Here is a 21,960-nt window from a genome sequence, read left to right on the forward strand (position 1 = left end):
GTGGATCCTTCCACCTTTACATCCTGCTGAGCTGAGTCTGCCTGCTCACACCTGGTGCACCTTGTACTGAGGGGCAAAGCCTCAGGCGGTTTCTGGCCCAGGCCAGGTCCTTGCACTGTGTCAGAATCATGTGAAACCTCATCATTGAGTCCAAGTCCTGAGCAGGGGGAGCTGCAGAGTGATTTCCCACCGGTGTACAGCCAGTGGTTTGTGCTCCCCAATGCCATGCTGGAGCCTCCAAATTTATTTAGCAAATAAAATGTGGAGTTTTTTAAAATATTGTGCACAGAATGTATTATTATATTTTTTTTATTTTTTTGGTGCAGAATGCCCTCAGGAGTACCAGTTACTCTGTCTTTCACTTCCTCCTTCAAATCTTTTCATTGGCTTCTCTTTATCTTTTACAGCACATGTGAACTCTGCATCATTGCTGTCAAGGTCCTGGTGGACCTGGAGTTTCCACCAATTTTTTTTTATCTTGTTTCTTCTATCCCACACCTGCTGCAAGCTTAATAATGCCTTTTAGGTCCTTCTCTTATCTTGTCTCCACCCAGCCCCATGCCTGGAAGAAGACATTTTGTAGACCAGTGTTTCTCAAGCATTCCAGACTACTGTACTCCTTTCAGGAGTCTCATTTATCTTGCATACTCCAAGTTACACATCACCTGGAAACCATTTGCTTATAAAACCTGGAAGAAAAATTATGTTTCACAGCACATTATTACTGAAAAATTGCTTCTTACTTTCTCATTTTGTCTGTATGAAATTTTAGTTAGCCTGTTGTAAAATTAGGCAAATAGCTAGAGGAGTTGATGTGCCCCACTCCCCCGGAAGACCTCTGTGTATCCCAAGTGTATTTGTACCTCTGGTTGAGAACCTAGACTATTCAAGGAGTACATCATTACATTACATAAATAGGGATAACAAATCTAGATCTAATATTGGGAATGGGGATCATTAACAAAACTATTTTTTTTAAATAGTGGTTTTGAATGATAGCTCAATTGATGGCACAATAGATGGGATGGCTGAGTTTTCTTAAATATTGTCCATCACACATATTCAAAAACAAAGCATAGGCAAAGAAAATAGAAAATTCTATAAGCATCATGTTTGCATTTTATGCATCTGAGCCATTGCATTTAATTTAGTTTCAAAAGAACAAATGAATAAGATGAGATCTCAGAATGCAAGTCCCATAACTTACAGTTAGCTATAGATTATCCAGTTTGCCCAATGACTAATATAAAAGGTACAAGCCAAGAAAGAAATTAAATTAATTTGGAACATTCATTGTTCTGTTGATAAGCATACTAACAGCCAGTTCAACCTGAAAAATTCATTGCACTTAGAAATTCACAGAAGTAAATTATTAAAATCCAATCCCCTCAGAGTAATGTTTATTGCCAAAGAACTCGATAGAAATGTAATACACCAAATGGCTATGTTTAAGACAAGAATAAACAAAAGTGATTGGGATCAGCTGACAAACTTATACTTAGTAGTAATATTTATGTTTTTTATTCTGATTTATGATTTCTAAACTGAAGCAATAATTGTCACAACAGAGTTTTAAAAAAAGATAAAATGACTGATTATCCTTTTTTGAGTCAGTGGCAAAACTCATTTATTTTGACATGATTAGAATTGGAACCAAAATGTATTGAAAAAAATGTACTTCAACTCAGAATTTACTGAGACTAGGTCTTGCTTAACATAAATGTCATGGAGGATTACTAATAATTAAAATTACAACCAAGAACTGTGTGACTTTCACAGGTAGTTGTACACAGAACACATCCAAGTTAAGGGCAACATATTTTGAACAACAGCTCCTCTTCCCTTCCCCCTCTCCCCTCCTCTGGCTCGGAAAACGCTGATTTGGGACAACTGAAACATTTCATGAATGTCTGTCAAATTCATTAATTTGACAAAAAAAAAACCCCACAAATAAGAATTTTTCTTTTAAAATGAAAATGTTTCACTTTGACATTTTAAATAAATTTTTTTGTTTTTTCAACTCAAAACCACTTTGCTTTTAGAAATTTACTTCAATTTTATTTTAAAAAGCCTAAAAAACTCAAAGACAAAATGAAATGTTTTATTTCAGATAGAAAAAAAGTAGTTTGTTTAACCAAAAATATTTTTTCCCAACTTTTGAAATCATTTTTGGTTTGACCCAAAATGAAAAATATTTTAATATTTTCATTTTGGGTCAAACCAAAAATGTTTTTTTTAATTTCCACTTAGCTATTCCAGAGTTTAAAATAAGTTATTCTTGCAGCTTTATCCAGGAACTGCAGATACCTACCTAAGAAATTTACATTAATCAATAAATAGCAATCTGTGATGAATCAGAACCCAAAGGGACATACTTGAGTGGTTGTTGCTGCATGAACTACCAATTTGCAGTAGTAGAATTGGGCTAAATAATTGGAAGAAATATTACACAAATCTTTGAGAAGTAGGACTCCCATTATTCACAAATATAGACTTAGTACAGGAAATTACTGGGTGAAACTCTAGGATCTGTCTTGTGCAGGTCAGACTATAACTGTAATGGTCCCTTCTGGCTTTAATTACAATTGAACAAAGCAATAGATAACTGTCAAGTTATTGCTCTGTGGTTCACATGTAGTGTTACTGTTAAGTTACCATCCCAGATTCAGGTCTTTAGTTCTGAAAGGACTATATTGATGTTCTTGAATGCAGGTTGACTTAACAGGGGCTGAGGAACAAACTTCTAGGATGCCCTAACAAGCTTATGCAATGAATATACAGAAGGTATAATTGTGGTCCAAAAAGCTAATGAAATGCTGGGTTGAATTAGTCTTGCTATAGAAAGCAGTACATAAAGTGTACAAATTGATGGCACTCTCTTACTGTGAATAATGCATGAAATTTTGCTTTCTCTTTCTCAAGTTTATATGAGAAACAGAAAGGCTCCAGAGACAGGCAACAAATTATTAGAGGCAAGAAAAGGCTTCCCTATAAAAGACCACTTACGATTAGGACCACATAAGTTTACAAAGGAGAAAAAGAGGGTTGTGATAAAGACACAGTATATTTTGTTATCCCAACTTCTCGTACCCCAAAATCCTAATTATCTGAATCCATTGTGTATCCCCAAGATCGCCTGCTAATAATACCTTATTTAGGCATGTACTGCTGGTTAGTGAGTCTGCACTTTTACTGCTTAATGCCTTCTACTTCATTAATGAACTAGGAGTTTTACCTGGCATTGCTTAGGTCCTCAATTTTTGGGTGTTTTTTTTTTTTTAAATAAAATGAAAATGTACATGCTACATTTAAACCATTGCTCTGGATGGGGATGAGGGGCTCAGTGTGCAGCCTTTCCTGGGGACAGAGGACTACCCTAGCGCTCTCGCACTACAGCAGCTTGGAGCCAGGTAAGAAATGCCTTTCCATGGCCACTGCAGCTCCAGCAGGCACAGCCAAGGGAGGGGTGACTGTCCCCCAGCTGGGGCAAGTCCAAATTTATCTGCCTCCCTGTGCTCCCCAACCTGAGATTTAGTAAAGCAGCAAACTGTGCACTTTCTGTTCACTCCCTGATGAAGGGGAACAGCCAGCAACGTTCCCGTATGAATGGAGGGGGATCTTCGGCCTCCTCTGCACTCCCTAAAAGATGCTTGAGCAGGTAAGAGGTTTAGGGCTGGGGAAGTCCCCAACAGGGGAGTGAGGCGTACCCCCAGCCAGCCCCTTTCACCTTTCTTGAACACACACACACACACACACACACACACACACACACACACACACACACACTCTCTCAAATATATAATAAATAAAAACAATTATATTTAGTTTATAACAAAATTTATATTAGAGCCACTGAATACAACTGTAATATAATGTTGGTAGCTTAATAAACTAAAGAGGTTTATTTGTTACTCTTTAATAAAGTACAAAGTGGGAGACCAATATCAGTATTACTACCTTGGTTTTTTATATTTCTTTATCGGCAGCACTTCTCTTTCTCCCAACACCCACTCATTTGAAAATTTCAGTTTCCTGGAAGCTATTTGGATAAACAAGATAAACCTTAAACCAGGGGTCCACAACCTATGGCTCCCAGGCCAAATATGGCCCAGTAGGCACCAAATATTGCTTTTTTGGCCATATTTGGCTGCCCCGTGTGCCAGAGATGGAGCTGGGACAGCTGCACTACAGCCCTAGTTTCACCTCCAGTGGCTGCCATGCAGCCTGGCAGAGCCACATGGTGGACCACTGCCCTGTGTGCCAGAGCTGGAGCCAGCTGTGGTGTGGCTGCTCCTGGGTCTGGAGTCCTGGTGCAGCCCCAAGAGCAGCCACACTGTGGCCCTAACTCTAGCCTTGGCACACGGGACAGCCACCCACCACGTGGCCCTAGCCCCAGGTTAAGCCTTTCCCCAGGCCTAGAGCTGCAGCCTGTGTGGGCTGCATGGTGGATGCCCAGATGCTCACAGGGCAGCTTGCTCAGTGTGGCAGAGCTGAGGTGCGGCTGCTCCTGTGGCAGCCTGGCCAACTGGGTTCCAATTGGGGCCCAGCCACCATCTGGCTGCAGCGTCCTGTCCCTGGCCTCGATCCTGGGGCAGGCCCCGCAGTCTGGTCCTCATCTGACTACAGGTGGTGGCCCCCCTCCTGGTGAGTTATGGGTAGGAGGAAAGACAATTTTCCAGCTGTGGTAATCCTGGCCTGGCCCCTCATCCAGCCACTGCTGACTGGTGCAGCCCAGATAAGGTAATCCAGCTCCAGGGCCCTCCACATACTCTACTTCCCACCCCCAGTGCCCCACCCCCTGCCTCCTTCACCTCCCGCACACACAGACTTCCTGCCCTGAGCCCCTCATATACCCCAACCCTGACTCCTGCACCCTCACATTTCAAGCCCCCTGCCATAACACTCCTGCACCCCCCATACACCCCAACCGTGTGCTCTGAGCCCATCATACAATGGAATCCCTTGCCCTGAGTCCCTTATACACTCCTCCTGCACCCCCACAACCCCAGCCCCCTGCCATAAGATTGACAGAAGGCAGCTTCAACATGTGCATAAAGCTGGATTTGACCAGTGATGATAAACTTCAAAGAACTGTGCCAAAAGATTCAGCAGCAGAAGTCCCATTAAGTTTGTGAGTACAATGTTTTGTTCATGCTATTATTGACCATGATGTCAATTATCAATAATATTAAAGTTGTATATTTTCAGTCCTGCAAATGGGCATTCTTAAATGAGAGCTTTGTTGACCACTCATTCTGAATTTTGATGTTGTTAGGTTCTTTGGTATGAAAAGGTTGCAGACCCCCTGCCCTAAACCCTAACCAAAAAAAGAACTAGGTAATTTCATGGAGGATAGGTCTATCAATGGCTATTAGCAAAAATAGGCAGGGATAGGGTCCCTAGCCGCTGTTTGCTGGAAGCTGAGAATGGACAACAGGGTACGAGTCACTTGATTGTCTGTTCTGTTCAATCCCTTTGGGGTACCTGGCACTAGCCACTGTCAAAAGATAGTATACCTGGCTAGATGGACCTTTGGTCTGACCCCGTATGACCATTCATGAGAGTCTATTTGACAAAAATGACATTAAAAAGGTAATTAAACACTCCTATTTACTCTCTTGCAGCCACTTACTTAATTGTATTATTTAATTGTTTTATTGTTGGGGTTATTCCATATAGCTATTCATTACACATTGATTCCATAAGTATGAGGAGTGTGTAGGAGTGATGAATGTGTATTAGAAATATAAGTAAACCATAGATGTAATGTCAGGCCTATAGGGTGAAGCCTGTATGATTTGAGCTTAGCTTCATTAGACTTCAAGAAGCTTGACACATGTGGGTGACCTTGGAATAATCCTATGCCAGGAAAACCACATAATTACTGCAAAAGATGTGCCAATAGGTGATGTTATGGTAAAACAGACTGTAATATACCCATCTAGACTGCAAGGTACCTGATTAAAACATGGAGAGTTCTCTTCTGAATGCAGGTTACCATGGGAACATGTGTATTAATATTACTACGATACTAATAAGGAGAAGGGAAAATAAGAGAACAACCTATGAAAAGTGGGGCATGGAAGATCAGTTAAGGAAAAGGAGGGTTGGCACGCTACATTAGGGTTAGGTGAGTTCAGAAAAAAGATGATAAAAGTGATTCTGACTGCAGTAATGTAGGAAGACCCCACTGTCAGAGCTTTCTGGGAAGACCCAAGCAGGAACCATCCCTTTATCAATAACCATCTGTTGAGAAACCCACCACACTCTATCTCCATCTTTGGGTATGTAGGTATGAATAAAGCATGGCTATTGCTGCAGCTCTCTCAGGTTGTGTAGTTGTGTATGTGAGTGTCAATTATAACTGATAATACAGACTAGATTTTTTAATTCATAACTGTGTTTGTGTCACCGTGTGTGTTCTTTGTGTGCCCCTAACAGTCTACCCATCTCCGAGAATCTTAAAGGGCAACTTTCACTTCTGAAATGGTGGCTGTGCAGGAGCTGAGATCATGTCCTAGGGACGCTATCGTTTAAACGCACGACTATCAATGAATTCACATTTTTAAAAAGGCTGCACTCTCATAAAAGGAAAATCAGGAACAGGTAGGTGTTCCTGGAGCATCCACTGAGCAGCACGAAGACGGCAACTTTCCCTCTGGTGATTATGCAATATGCATTTGCAGCGTTTCTATTGCCATGTTGGCCTTAGGACATTAGACAGACAAGGTGGGTACAGTACAATTTTTTAATAGAACCAACTTCTTTTGGCGAAAGAGACAAGCTTTGGAACAACACAGAGACCTGAAAAAGAGTCTCTAGTCTCTTTCACCAAAAGAAGCTGGTCCAATAGAAGGTATTACCTCACACATCTTGTCTCTATGATAGATGGCATTTTCACTGGATTACCACTGCCTATGAATCATTAGCAGATGTGGTGGGCACATTTCAGTTTGATGTATGTTTCTTCAATGTGCAATTCTGAGGCACATGTTCTTTACACTGTGCTTTAAAAACGTACTGATGGATTTGGGTAAAAGTCTTATGAACATATTTTTTTTCGTAAAAACAAAGTGCTCTGTCCTTCAACTTGCTGCATTAATACAAACCCCTGTTCTTACACAGCACCCTATGGACTGCAAAGGGGCTCTGAGGGTGCAGCGATATTCTCACACAGAATATAATGTAGGACTTAAACCACATAATCAATATTGAAGATGACTGCTGCTGGTTGTGAGGGGGGTGGGTTTATGGGGGTTTTTTAAGGTGGGAAAATCATGGATCTTAAATGACAGTATGGTAATGGTCGCATACTAGAAAGGTGGCCCCTTGCCACTAATCATCCCTTTAAGCCTCATTTCTGCCCCACCCTGAATTGCCATTTCTAGTGTGCTCACTGATGGTTGGTTGAATTCTAGGACTCCTACCCATGTTGCACTGGACTTTGCATCAACACAAGCACTGCTGGTGAACACAGGAGCTAAGTATTCATGAGCACAATGTAATTTTCATATGCAGAAGTTCATAGTATAGGCATGGCCTTTGCTACTGAAGGCACTGTCCAAGGCACAAGGTAATTTCTGAAAGGTGACCAGTATACATATGACCACACCCAAGATATAGAGAATGTTCTGCTTTGAAGGAACCAGTTTTGCTCATTAAGCTCTGTCACCCCTCAGACTCAGTATCAATTATAATCTTTAATGGATTCTGGTCAACACCTTCTTATGCCAGATCTTAAAAGTTTGGCTCCTAAACAAGCCACTTAATTTTCACAGTTGCTGAGCACCCATTGCTATCAGCCAAGTCAAACACAAGCATTTCTGCTTTTTTCCAGTTATGTCTGATTGAAAGATAGGCCTTACTTCAGAATCATACTGCTGGAAAATACAATGTAAACACCCTCTCACTCACAAATCCTTGCTTGGAGCAAAGATGTATATTGGCGTAGTTATTCCTTCTCGGGTCTTTTACTCTTTTCTTCAGTACTGACTCCATTGTGCTGTACTTCAGCGTATAAGACACATGTCATCCAAAGATCCATAGCTCATGACTGTATGAGATGGATATTATGTTGAAGAGGTCTTATTCTAGTGATGAATATCCTTATTCTAGCCTAGAATATCCATTTTCCATTCCCTACAATTTAGAATGAAGCATTCACTCTCTCATGAAAAATGACCTCAATTCAGGTTGTATTGGGTGTTATCTGCCGAGAACTTACTTTTCAGAAAGTACTCTGACAACACACAGGCTGTTCTTATTTATTCAAAGACAACTGGGACTAAAGCAGAAACAGCAGTGACAGGATAAGGCAAGGGAGTTTGATTTGTCTGTGTATGTAATACGACATGTTAGTTCTCTCAAAAGGTAGTGTTTAATCTTCTGGTTTGGGGAATGCCATTATGGAATGACTAAAACATTCACTACTATTGCTCTTGCTACCATACACGCTTTCCCATCCACAGACTCCCTGTAATGCCGTGGCATCCACCTCTCACTTGACCCCTTCTGGCCTGGTGTTTTTGAAATCTTTAAATAGTCCCAGCCCTAGTATTGGGCCATACTCCCAGGACTGCTTCCCTAGAGGCAATGGTTGCACCCTCCAGCTTTGCAACTGGGCCACTAAGTAGTTCAGATCTCATTTGGGAGGTTTGTTGTTGACCAACTTTAGGGTTATTTCCAAAGTGGCTTATTGGCGGCCCCAGCCAAGGAAGTTTAGCGGCCACAGGCTGCAGTTTCCTGGGCCACTTCCCATGTGACCCTACCTATCATAAAAGCTTCCCCCTCGCCTCCGGGCTCTTCTGTGTTCAGGCCCAGCAGCCAGCATGGAGCGTTCTCTTGCTCCTCCAGGCCCTGGCAGCACTGAGCTGTCCATGGTTCTTTAGCTCCTTTTAGTCATCCAGAAGCTACAACTGCCCTCTTCTGACTCCAACTGCCCTCTTCTGACTCCATCAAGGAGCTGCTACTGGTCTGCACCACAGCTTTTTATACTAGCTTGCTGTCTTCTGGTTGGCTAGCCCCTTGCAGCCTCCCTCTGACTGGCTGCTTCCCTACACAATCTCTATGGGCTGCTTGGAGGAAGTAATTCCACTGGTCCTTTCCTGGGACAAGTGTGGCAGGACCCTGAGGCTTCCAGCAGGGGGCACCTGGGCCTAGACCTCCCCATCACATCCTCCATGAATAAATCATAGCAGCGTTGTCCATACTTACTGGGGATTATTTTTCGCATGGCGGGTAATTAGTCTAACAACCTGGGTTGAAAGCTCCTCAGTGAAGCCAGTGCCAGTTACAGCTTTTACTCATCACTGGGCCTTTCATTTGCTTGGAAACATTGCTTCCCAACTTCTCCTTAGGCTCAAATAGGACAGGGGTCTCCAAACTACGGCCCGCGGGCCGGATGCGGCCCGTGAGGCCCTCTCATCCGGCCCGTGGAGACCTTTTTGTCTGGCCCCGCCTTCTTCCGCGTGCCGGTGTGACGAGGCGACCCCCGCCCGTCCTTGGGGCGCCGCCGAACGGGCCCTTCTTGCCACGGGGGGGGGGGGGCCCTGTCAGGGGTGTGCGGCGTGTACTCACGCCGCGCCGGGGCAGGAGAAGCGGGCCGCTCCACTGACAAGCGGCCGCGCGGCGGCAAACGGCGCAGGGGGTGAGGGTTAGCACGGGCGGCGTTCCCCCGCCCAGACTGACAGGGCAGCCAGCCAATCAGGGGGCAGGATGGGTGGTGGTGGTAACGCCCGCCCGGCGACGTGCGGGGGAACGTGAACCCCGGCGGGAACTTTAAAAAGGTGACCCCTTTTGCCCGGGGGGGGGGAAGGAGTGAGCGGTGGCAAGCAGGAGGGGAGGACAGCGTGCAGAGGAAGGGGAGAGCAGGGGGAAAAGCCCCCCCCCTTCTCAGGAGTCCAGACCCGACGGCCACCCAGACGGCAGGACCAGCCCCGGTGGGAGGGGTGGGCATCTGGATATACGACCGTCAGCCTGACGGACGAATCAAAGGTGACCGCCCCACGGTGGGGGGAGGTAGAGGGTCACACGAGGAGGGAAAGGAAGCAGCCCAGGGAAGAACTCGTTAGAGTTGGTGGGCTGACGAGTTACGGCAGGAGCCCCGTCAGCCGGACCGGAGCCAGCTGGTTCCGTGTCCTTAGGGCCCTGGGCTGGGGCCCGTGAGTGAGGGTGGGCCCGGGCCCCCCTTTCCCTCCCCTTCAGCACTGGAGGGAGTGCATGGTCAGAGTACCGGCCGCACTGCGACAGAGGGCGCAATAGGCAACTGAAATTCCCCGTCGTGAAAGCGGCCCCCGAACTGCTGTTTGATAGTTAATGCGGCCCTCGGGCTGAAAAGTTTGGAGACCCCTGAAATAGGAGATTCTTTTTCCTCCCCACCCCAGTGCAGCTTCTGCCCCAGCATGCTCCATGAAGGCTGATAAAGGGTGCACCTTTTGTTTGCTTGTTTTTGAAAAAATCAACGGCAATAAGCATGGTCCTGTTATACTGGGGTGGAATTATACTTTGCAGGCATGGATGCTATTCAACAGTAGTCTGAACACATGGATATTCATGAATATCCACATGACTCTGAACAGCTACTGTACAGGGGTTTGGGCTGGCAGGGGAGGTGCTTGTTTCGTATTTACGATCGTTGATTACAAAAAGAAAAGTACTGAGGAAATTGGCAATGCCATAAAGGAATGTATGTACTAGAGAATCAACAATGTCTGAATCCCATTTGGTATGCCTGACAGGAAGGCAAGATACCTAACAGAGTTAGGTACATTGTTTAGAAGCACCTCACCACAAAACTTTTGTTTATTAATAAAGAAAGGTGGTGTCAAAATTACTCCTTCAGGATTCAATAGAGAACAATAAATAATGGTTACTCACAATTTTTATGTTAGGGAGAGCTTCTATCCCCTTTAAAAATTAAAGCTTGGGGCTGGAGAACAGGAACAGCCTATTGATTAGGGCATTAGCTCCTGACTTGGCAGACCTGAGTTCAAAATTCTGCCATATCACAGACATCCTCTGTGAATCTTGGCAAGTGACAACTTCTCCATGCCTTAATTCCCCACCTGGATATTGTAAATAACACTTCTTTACCTCACAGGCATGGCATGAGGGAAATACTTCAAAGATTAATATATTCATGGCCAGATTTTCAAAGGTATTTAGGCACCTATAATTCAGATATGCACTTATCTCCTACTGACACATAGACCCAAAATGCACTGAGTTGAAAAACCAAAAAATTACTTCTGAAAGCTTGAGGCTTGATTTCTTTCACTAATACATTTGTCACATCCCTTTTGGGGCTACATAAAGGAAGCCCTGTTTCAAACTACGGTGATACTACTAACCAATTCCAGACAACACCCAGAGTTCTCTGAACCTGAAATCAGAAACTGCAGAAAAAAGGGCAAAAATACATTTGATATGTCTGAACAAACCCTCTGTATTTGAGAGAGGGCTATTTCAACAGAGTGTACACTACAGAAAACACTTACCCTCAGAAACCTCGGGAAAAAAGTTGCTTGTATCCTATTCAAGATCTGGAAAAGGTTCAGGGTGGTTATTTTGCCTTAAACAGCTGACCCCACCTTGACAGATGGACTAAAACCAATTTTAAACTCACCTTCAGTTCATTTTACATATAAATATTAAAAACCAGGCATCTCTGCACATCATAACACCGTAAAGAAACAGGGTAAGGAGCAGTAAACAACACAATGAATAGGGTAACATACAGATCTCAGGGTTTTGATGGCATTAGATATAGTTCAATGTTCATTTTTATTGCTATTATGACATGATCGGAACTCCTTGCTATGTGTAAAACATCATAGTTACACTTCGTGCTGATCTTTCCCTGGAGACAGTGGTGTGTGCATGGACAACGCTGAATGATTTAGGGAGTATCTGACACACACCTAGAAGGCCCATGGAGGAACAATGGAGCCCCTCATCATCTAGAGGATGATGCAGGAGGAATGGGGATAGGCTTCAGGGCTCAATCAAGATATTTAAGGTGGGGCTGGATGGACCCAAGGGCAGTGAGGACAGTGGCAAGAGCATAAGGCAAAGTTATGTGAATATCATCTGTTCAAGTATAGGAATGTTTCCTATTAACAGAACCCAAACCTCTTTATAATTTTGATGAGATCACAATTTTATGTGATCCTTTTTCATAACCTTACATGAGTCCAGCTGTATAAATTGCCTTTAGCTCTGAATTGTTGCATGACCCATTCCACTTAAACCACCAAGCTGTGGGCTGTACACAGCCTTCTATTTGTGGGCTTATACCTGTCCACTTATGAAATGAATGAACATAATGCTTCAACAAATACCTAGGGGATTTCAACATATGGTGTATGTCTACCTAGTCATCCGACAAGTATGTGAAATTGGTTGTAAAGAGTTTAGAGCTGAACGTACAATAACCAGATGTCTGATTAATCTAATGCCTTCATAATGGGCAAAGAACTGACAACTCATCATATTAAGTCACTGATAGTCTGACGTTTTTCATTTAATTGAGTACATTCTTTCCAATTTGAAATTCCTAATCATTCCATTTGTGGCATCACTAGATCTAGCAATGTAACACTGACAGCACATTTTTTTTTAAAACAAGCATAAAAGTATAGGAAACAAGACTCCATGTCTCATATGCATAAATACCAAATTAGTGCTTTGTGTTTGTTTCTCATCAACTAGCAATAACAATATACAATTAATTCTGCTGTAAACTTCCAAGCCTACAGTGTTTAATGTATGTTTTGAATACTTCTAAGCATATGTTAGAGAATGTAATTAAGTAGTTTGACTTCTGCTGCTTTTTTAGCTCAACAAATAAAATGGATGCTCCTGATCATGAAGTTATACAACATGACTTCTTATAAAGAGAACCACATTATCTAAATGAAATATCACCTAGTCCTGGCATTCTTAAACTGGGAGTTAGGACTATTCAGGAGGTCATGAGCTGTCAGTGGCCATCACAAACCTCACTTTGCCTCCAGTATTTACAATGGGATTAAATATATGAAAAGGTGTTTTTAATTTTTAATGGGTGTGGGGGGGGGGGGGGGGGACTCGGGGACTTGTTATGTGAAAGAGTTCACCAAAACTAAGAATTATTACCCTTGCAACATTCTAACACAAGCTTAAATTCCTTACACTGTCAGTAACCTGACTTTGAAATCTCTATTTAAAAATTATTGCAAGGACCTGTAGAAGCTACCTTATTTCAAGAACAGTGAATGCATGCTACATTCAAAATATAAATGTCCTCAGCTTAGAAAGCACTTTACAAATTGTATACAATTGAGCCAAAATACAGCCACTGAGGCATGACCATTTTGTTCCAGTACAAGAATACTTCCATGTATTCTGATACTTTCCTTGATGTTTAACATGCAATCTTGCTGTTTATTTGTAGAATAGAATAGACTGAAATATCTATCCCCTGGGAAGTTCGGGGGTGGGGGTGGGGAGACACTGCTATTGCTTTTTCCCCACAGAAATGCCATACAAAAGAACTGGATCCTTATCTCAGAGATATAAGACAAGTGACATAACCTACTTCATAATGGTCACTTCAATTTAACTCAAGGAAAGGTTTGTATAAGAAAAATTCTGGAATCAAGGGAATTCCTATAGAAATTCTAATCAAAATCACATTAATGTTCCCAAAACACACTGGCTGTGTCTACATTGGTGTAATCTGGCGCAAAAGCAGCTGCTTTTGCGCAAAAACTTGCTGCCTGTCTACACTGGCTATGAGTTCTTCTGCAAGTACACTGACGTTCTAATGTATGAAATCTGGGCTTTTTGCGGAAGAACTCTGATGCCCTTGCTCAGGAATAAGCCCTTTTGCGCAACTGTTCTTGTGCAAGAGGCCAGTGTAGACAGGCAACATGAATTTCTTGCGCAAGAAAGCCCTAGGGTTAAAATGGCCATCAGCGCTTTCTTGCGCTAGAGAGCATCTACACTGGCATGGATGCTCCTGCGCTAAAGCACATGTCTTGCGCAAAAGCACATGCCAGTGTAGACGCTCTCTTCTGGAAGAGTTTTTGCACAAGAACTCTTACGCAAAAGAGTTCTTGCGCAAGATCATGCCAATGTAGATGTAGCCACTGTCAATTATATCAAGGAACAAAGAAATTATCTTGGATTGTAACTTTTATTTTAAGAGTCATCTCTAGCTGTAACACCACAGAGGCAACCTTCAAAATAGAACCCAATATCTGCCAGTGTGTGGAGAGTCTGAAATGATTTCTCTGGGGTGTGAACTGCCCCATTATTTTTTAAGGGAACTAAATCAGATGCCAAATGATACCTTAAATAACATCTTTGTTAAATGTGTCACTTTTGATCAAAGCATTTAAAGAAGGGGAGGAAGCATGATGATCATCTATACCCAGTCTCCCCTATGTTCTAAGCATGCCTCATAGGCAAATGAAAAGTTACATGCAGATTATGTTTAAAGGCTTAAACTTCTTCACTTATACAAACAATGATGTTATTTCAGGAGGTACAGTTGGGTTCTATTTTCTTGCAGAGATTTTCAGCTTCAACCAATTTTGGAAATATTGGACTCTGATAGAACACAGTTACCATCTCTTCCACTGCTGACAATACTCTTCCAGTGCAATTCCTGTCAAACTGCTTGTGAGTATGTTTTGGCTAGCTGCTGTGGTACAGCCAAGTTCAAATATTAGGTAAGTTCCAGTGTACTTTTTGAAGACAGTTGCCATGATTTGATCTCATCTGCCCCAGCCAGCTATGTCACACAGAACATGATTCAGTGGGCGCTGTGCTGAAACCACACTTTAAAGTAGCTTTCAAGCACAACGACTTCCCAAGCAAAATGGCTTGGGCATAATTCACAGAAGCTGCAAATATATTGTAGCTGTGCAGCTTCACAAATAGCAGGCACCCCAAGCCCTTACACAGCAGCCTGTGCTATCATTCTGGCTCGTAAAAAGTAACAGCACATACTGCAGAAACATGGTTTCAATTCCCAGGCTCCTGGAACCCAGCACGTGGGGAAGGAGTAACTCTTAGTATTTTTAAAAGATGAAAGCTAAGACTTTCACTCCTTCCCGGGACTCCAGCAGAGCTGTCTTCCCTCAGATCCCATTTCTGCCTGCATTCTTTTGGGTCTGCCCCCTGTGTACTCTGATCCCACCTCCACATGATCCTACATCTCCTTCACCACCTCCCCCCATACACATGCAGTGTTAAGCCAAGAGTATAGGAGGAGTGGTGAGTGCAATTGTTGATTCACAGTAGCAGACTGCAGACTAAGCAGCAGCCTCTTTCCTTTCAGCTCCGGCTATGTAGGCCTTCTCTATACTTAAAACGCAAGAGCGGCACAGCTGGGCCACTATAGCACTTGATCATAGACACTATTTGTGCTGATGGAAAAGATCCTCCCAGTGGTGTAGATAATTCATCTCCCCAACAGCAGTAGTTAGGTCAAAGGAAGAATTCTTCTGTCAGGGTGCCTCTACACTGCATGGCTATTTCGGGATACCAGAGGTATCCCGAAATAGCTACTCTGCATCTACACAAGCTGCCCATTATTTTGAATTTTTTCACCATCCTGGTAAACCTCATTGCATGAGGGATTAGGGATGGCTTGAAATAGCCATGTGCAAATTGCGTAACTTATTTTGAGTTTCGGGCGCTGTGTGGACACACCCTCATCCTAGCACTGTCTACATGCAGAGATAGGTTAACTTAACTATGTTGCTTGGAAGGATGAGGTTTTCTCCCCACACTCTTCACCAACATACTTAAACCAACCTAATTTTGTAGTGTAGACTAGGGCCTAGCAGCAAGACAGTTTACACTGGGTTAAAATAGAGCACAGGAGCCAGCAGCTGACAGAAGACGCACTGACATCACTCTCCCCTTGTGGAGAGAGGACAGGTATGCACCAGGAGGTGGTTGGAACTCTGGAGCTGAACTGCCAAGGTGCTTGCCTTGTCCCCATAGAGACAGTGCTATGTCAGTGGAAAAATTCTTCTGCTGAGGTAGCTACCACCTCTCAGGGAGATGGATTACTTTCACCAATGGGAGAATGCCTCCCCTCAGCATAGGTAGCGACTACACTGAAGAGCTGCAGTGGCGCAGCTGTGCCTCCCTGTAGCCTTTTCAACAAGACCAGAGTTGGGTCCCAAGCATGACAGGAGAGGGATTTGCAGACCTGAATGAAACCCATGGACTTCAGAGGAGTTACACAGTTGTAGCTGACAACAGAATTTGGCCCACATGCTTTAGCAGCTGCCAAGCCCTTTTCACATTAGATCTAAAATATGTTCTAATCCCTATAATAGAAATGGCAAATATTTAAGATAAAAGATTATTATTTTATCTTAAATATAAAATATAGCCAAGCAATAAGCTGCCATTCATTGCTCAGAGCTTTTGCCTAACAATATAAAATACAGATTAATTAGTATAACCAAACAGTAATCCTTTGCTGCATTGGTGAAAACACTGTTTTACGTTTACAATACAATATTTTGAATGTATATTGATGAAACTCAGGCTAGCATTACTATGTATAGCAAAACTAATAACGCTCTCCAAACACAGCTGTGTTAGGCTCATAATTTACTGATTGGTAGCCCACAGAGATAAACATTAGAAAATGTTTCTACTGCAAAAACAAGTGTGTTGCTATCACAGCATTTCCCTGCTTCATAAAAGTTCTGTTGTGAAATTTACCTCACGGCAGTTTCTCTAAATATGGTGGCCTGCCAGGGTTCTGACAAAACAACTATTTACAGTACCTATAGCAGTATGGTACATCTAGACCAGCAGTTCTCAAACCAGAGATGGCTCTGGGGCTAAGGGCTGAAGCGCGATCCCTATCACCCAGTCTGTTGATGGAACCCGAGAGATTCAGCCCTGGATGATGGGGCTCAGGTTACAAACCCCCTGGCTGGGGGGGGGGGGGAACCCTTGGGCTTTGCCTTTGATCCTTTCTCCGCCAAAGGCTTTGGAACCAGGCTTTAGTCTTGGCTCTCCCCACCTAGGGCAGTGGGATGTCATGTAGGAGTTCCCTAGAAGAGCAACCAGGTGTCCAGTTTTGGACTGGGCCATTGATTTTCTGGTTGGTGGCAGCATCACACTGCACAGTGGGGCTGACAGGCTCCCTGCTAGTCACCATGCTGTGCAGCTCGCAGGGCAGGAAGCAGCCAACATGTTCAGCTTCTAGGGATGGGCAGCACAAGTCCACAGTGTTGCCCCACCTTCTGCCTATAAGCACAGCTCCCATTGGCTGGGTCAGGGCAGGCGAGGAGCTAGCGTGACATTTGAGAGCTCAGCAGATGGCTGTTGGTAAGTTGCATGGTGGACCTTTCCCCTTGCTGCCTGGCCCTCCTCTTCTTCAACTCCTTATGTGACTGGGCACAAGCTGTGAGCCATGCCTTGCAGTGAACCACTGTGTTTGTTGCCCAAGAATGTGAGGTATGTGTATCCCTGACTGAGTGCTGGGAATGGGGCTATAGCCTCATTTCCCTCCCCCATTCCATATCACCCTGCCCTGTACTCCTATCCATCCCAGCCCTGTACCTTACAGCACTCTCAGTCATCCTCTTTACCTCCCAAAGCTGCCATCCCCATGTGCCTCGCCCCCAATAGCCCAGCACCCCACTGAACTTCATACTCTGCTGCACTCCCATTATGTTCCCATACACCCCTATGCCTCCATACCTTCATGTACCTGCAGTCTTCTGCTGCTCCTCCCCCGCACCTTCATCCACATCACATAGTGCCCCCCCTTTCACTGCCCTCTCCCCCCCCCCCCCTTCTTACATCCTTGGCATCTTTCCTTCCCCATCTTTTCCACCCTCATCTTTTCCCCTGCAGCCCACCCCTTCCTTGCTGGGGGATTTAGGCTGCCCCTGGAAAAATGTGTGAAAAACTATCTATCTGTGTAGGCAAGTATGTGCATGCATTGTATGTGTGTAAGAGATTGTGTGTCTTTGTGTAGGGAGTGTGTGTCTTGCCACATGGATGTATATCTTGTGAGTAAAATATGCCGCTTTTTTGACTTTTGTTCCTTTTGCTGGCTTGTGCACAAAAAATGTCAAGACAAAGTGTGTATTCATTTCATAGCAATTTTTTTTAAAAGAAGGGAACTTTAAGATAGATGTATTATTTCTTAAAGTAGATGGTATTGAATAGAAATTGCAGAAGTGCTAATTTATCATACATTTCTCCTCACCTTTGTCTAGCTACATTATAAACTCTTTCCTGCAAATTCTGTCTTTATGTGTGTCCAGCAGCTACCGGCTGGACCTTCCAGGTCTGGCACCCTCGGGACCCGAAGGAGGGAGTTTGCTGAACTCAGGCCTTCGACTCTCCCAGGGCTCCCTTGCTGGTCACCAGCCAGTGCACTGCCCCTGGCCACTGGCAGGGTTCCACTCCTGGCTACTGCCGGATCAGAGAGTCCCTGATACATTTCAATATTTTAAAAAGAAATTATATCATGGGTCAGTGCTTGCAGGCTTGGGATTGCAGTGATTTCTTTCTGTTAACATTTTGGATGTAAGTGATTACATGGGAATTTTACCTTAAACTTTTTTAAAAAGTAAGTTTTTAGCCCTAGGGAGTGTGTATGTGTCAGAGGGAGAGAGAGGGGGAGGGAAGCTTGAAATCATGGAAAATGTACTATAATTCAAAAAACTAGAAGGCACCTAATATAAACCCAACAGTTTTATTGAAAAAAAAAATCAATGGTTTTAAAGCCAGTCTCATTTTTTGGAATCTGATACGATTTTTGAACACAGAGTTAAGAATAAAGTCATCTACATTTGCTCATTACTGAGGCTATGTCTGTACTTGAAATGCTACAGACACAGAGCTGCAGCTAGTGTTTCAGTGCAGACACTGGCTATAGCAACAGAAACAATGTTCCTGTTGCTGTACTAAATCCTCCTTCCTGTGAGGCTACAGCTAAGTGGACGGAAGAGTTCTTCAATTTATCTACCGCTACCTATATTTTACCTGGCATTAACCACTGTTGGAAACCTGGATACTGGACCAGATACTTTGGTCTGACCCTGTATGGATGTTCTTGGGTTAGACTGATTTAACTATGCTGCTCAGGGGTATGGATTTTTCATATCCCTGAGCAACATAGCTGAGCTGATCTAACTTTTCACTGTAGACCTGGCCTTACTAAGCTATTTTATTGTTGCTAATGGTCACTAGCTCCTAACTTACTCATTCTTGGAGGAGAACTCATCGTCCTTTACAGCTTTAAGGCTTCATTAATTCTATGAATTACCTCTCATCTCTTTCATGCCTCAGAACAAAGGGATGTTTTATTTCTCAGATGGATTTAATTATATGGTGTGGCCCATACAGGATTTTTATGTTCATTCCAGAGCAAAATGCTCAACAGCTATGTTGAGCAGTAATTAGAAAACATGGAAAGAGGCATATATTTAAGCCTTCATAAGAACTGGTTTAAAAAAAACCTAACCACTATCACCACACACATAGGAAGTTTGACCTGTAACTAGTTCCCATGTTTTCTGTGCAACTCCCTTATATAAGCACATCTTAATTAATATTCTACATAATAAAATATGGGGGAAGTCGGGGGAGAGGGAGGGCAATGATAGAGTTTGCTCTTCTACCAGATGGAGAGGAAAGGGGTTACTTAGCAGCAGTAATCCTTGTTTTCTACACATATTGGTTACACAGAGATTCACTGTAGGAGCCATGGAACTCTCTCAACAGCTGGAGGACAAACTTTGTGCCTAACATCCCACAGACCTTGGGGATAAATGCCACTTCCCCTCTAACCGTCCCTCATTTCCATCCATCTTAGGGATTTATAAGGGTCGTATTACTACAGTATCTGAGTGCCTCAATCTATTACCTATTTATTCTCACATCTATACAGTAGGGAAGGAGCATCATCTTCATTTTACAGATGAGAAACTGAGGCTTGGAGAGCCTAAGTATCTTGTCCGAGATCACACAGGAAATCTATGGCAAAGCAAAATGCAGGACAATGTAGCACTTTAAAGACTAACAAGATGGTTTATTAGATGATGAGCTTTCGTGGGCCAGACCCACTTCCTCAGATCTGAGGAAGTGGGTCTGGCCCACGAAAGCTCATCATCTAATAAACCATCTTGTTAGTCTTTAAAGTGCTACATTGTCCTGCATTTTGCTTCAACTACCCCAGACTAACACGGCTACATTTCTATCACTATTCTATGGCAAAGCAGGTATTTTAACTGCTGTCTCCCAAGTCCAAGGCTAGTGCTTTAACCATTGGAAAATCCTTCCTCTGAGCCCTAAGAGGTAGGAGGCAGGGGAGAGGATTCAAAGTAGTCAAGGTCAGAGAGGCTCTGCTGAAACAATACATTCCGAGAACAAGGATAACTGTTGGCATGGAAGTTCTTTGTCTCTCATGATGGTCACAGGACAGTCTCCCAGCTTGTATCTTTTTGCTGAAGGGAGTTGGGAATGCCTACCATTTATAAACATTTGAATTCCCATCTCAGACCTGAATTTAAGGCAGAAGCCTGGCATCTCCCTGCAGCTGTGGCTCCCAAGCAACCTTAGCTTTATCACGAGAGGACATCATGCAATAATTATGTGATCACAATTAAGACTGTATGTATGATGTCAGATTAGGCTAATCTGATTTTTCAAGAGACAGAGTTTTCATATTTTTCTTCTTAATGGCATAATGGTCAGAGTTAAGGTTGTTTTGGTCCCTGACCTATGCATTTCTTGACAAGTTTACATTTCTTTTAAGCGTAACGATAGATCTCCATTTTATAATGTTTGGTTTGGGGATAATCACATGAATTGCTGATGTATAGCGAGGCAGGGGGAAAAAAAGGCTCCTCCACTTTTCTGCCACTGGAGCACTTTCCCTTTGGGAAGCTCCTGCTGCCTCTTCCCACCACAGCCCTTTCTCACCGCAGGAAAAAGTCCCAGCAGCAGGGAAAGGTTCCAGATATGGGTAAAGCCTTTCCCCCAACACTAGAGCATTTCATCGACACACATAACTATACATCATAGAATAGATGCAGCCTGCTTTTCACTGTGCTGTGTAGCAACACCAGCACTACATGCCACCATCAGGAATGTGTAGCGTAGAGGTAGCCTTAGAAAGGCATCTAGTCCTGATTAAAAAGTTGCGAGTCATGTATAATCCACCACAGCCTTTGGTAAATTATTCCAATAGCTAATTACTGTCACTGAGAAACGTATATTTTATTTCCAGACTGAATTTGTCTTGCCTCAACTTCCAGCCATTGGATTGTCAGTACTTTGTTCCACATTACACTAGATCGTGTTTGTACGTAGTGCTACTAACAACCACTTTTACAATGACTTCTCAATGTTCTTTGAATATCATCTGAAAATTCTTTACATCCCTGTATTGTGCCCCAGCTCTGCAAATGTTTTTCATTTTCACAATTCAGCAGGTTTTGAAATATGCTATACAAGATATAATGCAATTCAGCAAGTCTACAGACACACAGAGGTAATATGTAACTGTTACCATGTACAGAAAGCCACTATGCAGTTGTCTCTGAGCTAGAAATTATGGTTGTGTCCTTTTTTTTAAATGAAGTTGTGAAAAGCAATAAGAATGTGGGATCTACACTTATATCACTATTGGCATAGTCCTCAAGGTTACATTGGATTTACCATAATGATCATATTATAGCTCCTTCCAATTCTGTATCTAGACTCTTTCATTGGCCAATAACTATTGTATCAGAAGAAATAAATAAAAATAAAAGTAAACCTGATGAATATATATTGGGTGGAGCAAGGTTGTGTGTCTCACGGAAACCCATATGCAATATGTTTATACCCTGAAACGTAATATTTTATTTAGTCTTACTTGGGCATGCATAACTAAAAAGAAAGTTTTGTCATAAAATTACTTTGGCCAGTATTAATTCTGGT

At 43.1% G+C, this 21,960-nt stretch overlaps 1 protein-coding gene across 1 annotated transcript in view; it reads right to left on the minus strand.

The window, feature by feature from the left end:
* Positions 1-21,960, minus strand: part of RPS6KA2 (ribosomal protein S6 kinase A2) — a 330,666-nt gene that overhangs the window by 201,756 nt on the left and 106,950 nt on the right. The window lies entirely within an intron of this gene.

This window comes from Pelodiscus sinensis, chromosome 3, assembly GCF_052426305.1.
Source record: "Pelodiscus sinensis isolate ZL-2025 chromosome 3, ASM5242630v1, whole genome shotgun sequence".
In the NCBI taxonomy this organism is placed as follows: Eukaryota; Metazoa; Chordata; order Testudines; family Trionychidae; genus Pelodiscus; species Pelodiscus sinensis.